Consider the following 6368-nt stretch of genomic DNA (forward strand, 5'->3'; position numbering starts at 1 on the left):
GGCGGGCGGGGCATGGAGAAGCAGACTCCCTGCTGAGCAGGGAGCCTGATGCAGGATTGATCCCACAAACCAGGATCATGACCTGAGCCAAAGGCAGAGGCTTAACTGACTGAACCACCCAGGTGCCCCTGTATTATATTTTTCAATTTCTACATACTTGCATACTCCCAGTTATTTTTTTTTACTTGAGTATTCTTAATTTCTTGATGAAGCAAAATATAATTCAACTTTTGAGTACAGGATTTAATTACTATTCTGGGTTACAAAATGGAAATTATGCATAAAGCACTTATGCTACATATGGGAATACAGTGGTTGTCTCAAGAAAAAACACTTTCTATAACTGAGTTACAAGCCATACTAGCCACATTTTTTTGTTGTTGTTGAAAGAAGAAATGAGACAAATGTGGGATGTAGCATTTTGGAAGATACTTTCTCAAACACTAACAGAGTGACCCTGTCATTTCAAGGAAACCAACTGAGTGTCTTGGTTGTCAATGATATAATTCTGGCTTTGGAAAACTTGTATATGCTACTGTAAGCTTGACAGCTTCCCAAGACTTTGACAGCTTCTTTTCTGACAAAATTGGTGGTGATATTAACAAATGTGACTTGGATTTTGTATGTTGAAATACATCAACATTTGGAGAGTCTGAAAACTCAGTGAACCAGTAATTTCTGAAAGACCAATGCATGATGTTATAAGATTATGCAAGGGTAAAATGTGGATGCAAAGTATAAGACAGACGAATGGATTTTAACATAACAGAAAACATTACTGGTGATTTCAGGAAGAAGTCACAATTATCTGAAAAAAGCTCTTAGAATGTGCTCTCCTTTTCCAACAATGTACTTGTGTGAGGACAGATGCTCTTCATACATCTCAAGTAAAATAGCATTGCAACAGATGGAATGCTGGAGCAGATATGGTAGGTAATAGCTGTCTGATGAACCAGAAATTAAGGAGATTTGCAAAATTGTAAAACCATGCCACTCTTTGAGTAACTGCCAGAGAGGATTCCTCATAAAAATGTTATGTTTACTTTTAATAAGTTAATACGTATTTTTTAAAACTCAGTTTTAATTTCTAATGCAGTGACTACAGATAGGACACACAAAATGCTTTTGGGGGCTTCATCAATAATTTGGGTGCAAAGTAGTCCTGAGACCAAAGTTCAGAACCCTGATCTCAGAAGGCATATTCCTTAGAAATGGGATTCCTGATAAAAATATACACCTATAATTTTGGTACATTTTGGATTCCCAACCACAAGGTTGCACAATTTTGCATTCCAAGCAACATATGCGAAAGGGTGTCAAACTTTCTGCCCACTTGGTGAGAAATGGTATCTTTATATATTTTCAGTTTACATTTTTTAGAAGATTTATTTTAGAGAGAAAGTGTGTGTTGAGCATTGAGTGTGAGCTGCAGGGGGAAAGGGGCAGAAGGAGAGGGAGAAAGAATCTCAAGCCGACTCCACGCTCCCCCCCCCTCCCGCGTGGGGCTTGATCTCACCACCCCTGAGATAAGGACCAGAGCCAAAATCAAGTTTTGATTGCTTTACTGCCCATGCCACCCAGGCACCCCTACATTTTATTTTCATATGCCAAAGAACCATTTTCATTTCTTTTTCTGTGAACTATATGTTTTAGCCTTTTACCTGTTTTCTTTTACTAGGTTTTTGTCGTCTTTTTCCTTAATTTTAAGAGATACTTATATATTGAAAAGATCATTCCCTTGTTAATACACAAATTGCAAATATTTTCTCTCTACTTGCCATCCACTTTGAATTAGTCCAATTTCTGTTTTACAGCTTGGGTTCCTCAACTTCCTTGTAGTTTCCCTTGTTTGCTTCCCTGAACAAGGCCTAGACCACTTGACTGAAAAGATCAGTCGCCAAACGAACACGTTTACAATCCAGCAGCCACTCCCGGCTTTATCTTACTTGACTTCTTTTGGCAGCAGTTAACAAAGTTGACCAAGACCCTCCCCTTGGAATGTTTCCTTCTCTTCGCTATCAAGATCGTGGATCTGATATCCCTCCTACTTTACTGGTCTGCTTCTCAGCATCCTTTTTTTGAGCTCACATCCTCTTGAGCCTCTAAGTTTTGGGGTGCTCTAGTTCCAGCGTCTCCCCAGATAATCACATATCCAAAAACTTAAGTACCACTTTCCGATTTTATCTTCTACCGTGATACAATACTTCAAACTCATTTGCAATTAAATGTCTAGTAAGCACCCCAAATTAGCATTACCTAAAACACGATCTAGGATTTCAACCAATACCTTCCTTTCCCCAGCTCACTTTAAAAATTCATTCATTTAGAACATCTCAACTAGTTTATGTTCAGCCCTGTCCCCACTCACACCTCCAGCTCCTCAGCTCAACCAGAGTACTGTTTTACCTAAATCAAGGTTTCTAACAACTTTCCATTGCACTTAGGATATAATCCAAATGATAAACCAAGTTCTCTATGGTCTTCCTGCCTACGGATAATCTCACTTCTAGCTTCCCCCAACCATTGTCCATTCCAGTTATGATGATAAATTCATCTGTGCTGTTTAACTTGGCAATGCTTTTCTCTCCTATTTTTGCATTTCTAGTTCCTTTTATCTTCCCTTCAGTTCTCAGGTCAAATGTCACTTCAGAGAGGCCCTTTTAGAAATACCTAATTGGAAATACCCTCCCACCATTCATTCCTCTCATTTTCTTTGTATCTAATTTTAAGTATGAACGAATGTTATTTGTTGGCCACTCTGCATCCACACTATAGAGTTCCTTAGATGTATCTGTACCTGACATACTAGATGCTCAATAAATATCTTTAAGAAACGTTTTAAATCAAATCAGCACAAAGTGAAAGGGAAATAAGAGGACAGTGAGAAGAGAGATTAGATATTTTTACAGAAAACAAGAGAAAGGAAAGTTGAATAATTTGTCTTCCTAGAATGTTGACCATGTGCTAAACTGTTACCAACACTTATCTCATTTTTCTTAATTTCGTTTTTTTCTCTGACCTGGCTTTCTCATTTATTTTTTTATATGATTACGTTCCATATATACATTAAAGCTTCCATAAACATTAAGATCAAGTCTAGATATTTAAAGAAAACTGTGACTAAGGAAATGGTCCTCAGAGAAACTCACCTTTCTTTGTAATTCTGAGTATTTCCCTTCAGGAAAAAAGCCTGAATAGTGGTCACTGAAGCGCCTTTATCTGTTAGCTGCTCCTTGGTCCTCCACTCGTCACCAGGTAGGAAACCTGTGACATTTCAAATTCTATTCATATAACAAATCTAGGATACTGGTTATCAAACTTCAGTGAGCATTAGCATCATTCGAGTTTATGGAATCAGATTTCTGGGCTCCACCCCCATAATGATTTGATAGATCTGGGTGGAGTCTTAATTTATATTTTAATGAGCTTCTAGAAAGTGCGGAATAGCCAGTGACCTTAGTTTAATGTCTTTGGGTGGGTCAATATTTTGTTCTATCTCCAAGTTCTTAAATAGTGCCTACTACATAGTAGCCCCTTATTTTTTTTTAATTAACTATATATAGTTAACTATATATATAGTTTTTAAAATTATATATATATTTATATAACTATATAAGAAATCCTTCTATAAGCCATTACCCCAGAATCTCATTGTGTTTTCTCCTTAGCCATGCCATTTTTTAAAAAGATTCAAAGTTTTAATTCCTGTACTGATAAAAATAATTCCATGAATTCTGTAAACCATTGCATAATTGCTGTAGTGTAAAAATATCTAAACAAGTGTTAACTTGAAACAGTTCACTACAAGGAAATGATTATGCATTATAAATCCTACCTTCTGGGTTAAGAAAATTCCATTCCAGTAACATTCTCATCTAAATACTCAGAACACACATAGATCGAGGCTTCCACAAATTAATCCACATGAAGCATCCACACTAAGCAGAGGTCTCCTGGGACCCCAGTTACACAGACCGGGGGCCGGTGGACTGAACCGAGCACCCCCCCCACCCCCAGCGCTGCGGTCGCCCACCTGCGGGACAGAGAAACCCCAAGAACACCTGTGAGGCCCGTGGGTGGGAAAGGCTCCCTCAGAACTTAGTCATACCATTTAATCTTAAATCATTCAACATTTTCATTAGAGAATAATACCTGAATTCATTGTTAGTTTTCAACATTTACTGAAGGAAGTGATCATGGCATTAGTTGTGGGTAGAAAAGTCAAGAGTAAAAATAACAGCTTGAGGGATGTGTCATAGATGGGAGGTTGGGGGACAATCCTATTCATAGTTCATTGTTGGCCTCAGTGGGGGGGGGAAATCTGCACAACTTCCCAAGTTTCACAAATTTGCCTCTGCAAGATTTTCACTACATCAGTCAATTCCCTGCTAATCAAACTACGGTGATTTTTTTTTTTTTTAACTGCTGACAAGACAATGAGAAATTCCACACTTGCTATCTGATTTTCCAAAACCTGGCTCCACCCTATGGAATTTTAAGTACATCTTTTTCCTTTATCTCAACACTCCTACTCACTCCCTGTTCTAAATCCAGATTGTCCAGGCTCCTTCACCAAGACCACACTCATTTTTGCATGCCCCTCCCGCTCCTCAGCCAGAACAACTCCCTTTTCTATTCAATCCTCCTCTCTAAGCCTTGATGCACCCAACTTCTGTGAAGCTTTTATCAATTACTCTGTCATTTATTCTCATGTTCCCAAGCTTCATACTTCATAAGATTTCATTTTGACAGGAACCCTTCACAATCTTTGCATCAAAAGGTAAAACATCAAGCAAAAAATACTCTACTACAGTAGTCTCTTAGAGCCTTAGATTTTAAGCAATTAGTAAATTATTGTAGATGATTAAATATTTTAACTTAAAATAATTCTAGTAATTGTGTTATATAGTGTGCTAAACAATTTTTATATGTTTATATATCACACAGTCCTGTGAGACAGGTGGTAGCAGAATACATTTTACAGCTGATAAAGCTGATGATATAGAGGTTAAGTACTCAGTAACAGAAAATTACAGATCCAGGGGTTTGAGTCACAGACTGTGTGATGCCAAGTTTCATGATACTTCATTACCTTTATAAAGCGTTAATGCAGTACTTCACCAGTTTAAAAGAGACAATGCCTCAAGTTTGCATTACAGTTTATCACAAGATTCTTTTATAGGCCTAGAGTAACATTATAGAGAGCACAGATCATTTAAAGTGTTAACTTTTTACATAAGCATGCTCTTGATTAAAAACTTTTTTTCCTCCTTTTCAGAGAACAAAATGATTGAGTCATCATCCTTGTAGCTTTTTTTTTAAGATTTTATTTATTTATTTGAGAGAGAGAGAATGAGAGATAGCACGAGAGGGAAGAGGGTCAGAGGGAGAAGCAGACTCCCTGCTGAGCAGGGAGCCTGATGCGGGACTTGATCCCGAGACTCCAGGATCATGACCTGAGCTGAAGGCAGTCGCTTAACCAACTGAGCCACCCAGGTGCCCCCTTGTAGCTTATTTTATGAGCAGTCCTATCACATGTGTTAGCCACTGGTCCCCTCCCCGCAAGTATCATATGCTCAGCTTCTGGGGAGGACAAATATGTCTGGTGCCAAACAAGATGTTTTCTGTTACTTCTGGGCTTGTTCTGCTGCAATAGACCTACCTCATCCCATTTCAGAAAGGAGTGGGGATATGGCTCATGATCAGCCACCCTGTTGTTTTTCTTCAGGAAGGACTAGCTGCTCTCTGGCTTCTTTTCCAAGGCATTTTTATCAACAGCAAGGGCTTATTAGCACTCATTGGCCTGCTCCCCACAACTCCTAAGAGGTCCAGAAGTTTTATGCTCAACTATTTCCTTAAATCATATTCATGGCCGACTGCTGTGATAGAACAGTCGCCGTTCTGTGGTAGATCAATGCTTATCTAAACCCAACCTATCAGTTTTTTACTCTTTGAAAGGAAGCTAATCCTCCTAGGTAAAATGAAGAGGTCACCTTTACCTCATCTAGTCCAACACAGGGACCAGCCCTCTCTGTTTTAACCACAGAATATCTTCAACAAAACACGTGGGCTGCCTGTAGCTGGGGTCAGTTAGGACCCTGAGCAAAGGAAGGTCAGATTTTTGCCAAAGGCCACACATTAAGAAGAGTGTCATGTCTAACTGATGAAGTTAGACTAAAGTGGATTTTGGTTCCAGCTCTGCCACTTATTTGCCATGACTTCAGCAAGCCACTGAATATCGAACATCATCTGCAAAATGAGAACCATTATGACCATCTTTTGTTTACATGGGAGCATTATGAGAAGTTGTATGAAACACAGGAGCCAGGCGGTAACAAGAAATTTCTCTCCACAGGAATATCCTTTCT

The sequence above is a fragment of the Callorhinus ursinus genome, unplaced genomic scaffold (assembly GCF_003265705.2).
Source record: "Callorhinus ursinus isolate GAN/ISIS: 27379988/994484 unplaced genomic scaffold, GSC_fseal_2.0 scaffold17, whole genome shotgun sequence".
NCBI lineage: Eukaryota > Metazoa > Chordata > Mammalia > Carnivora > Otariidae > Callorhinus > Callorhinus ursinus.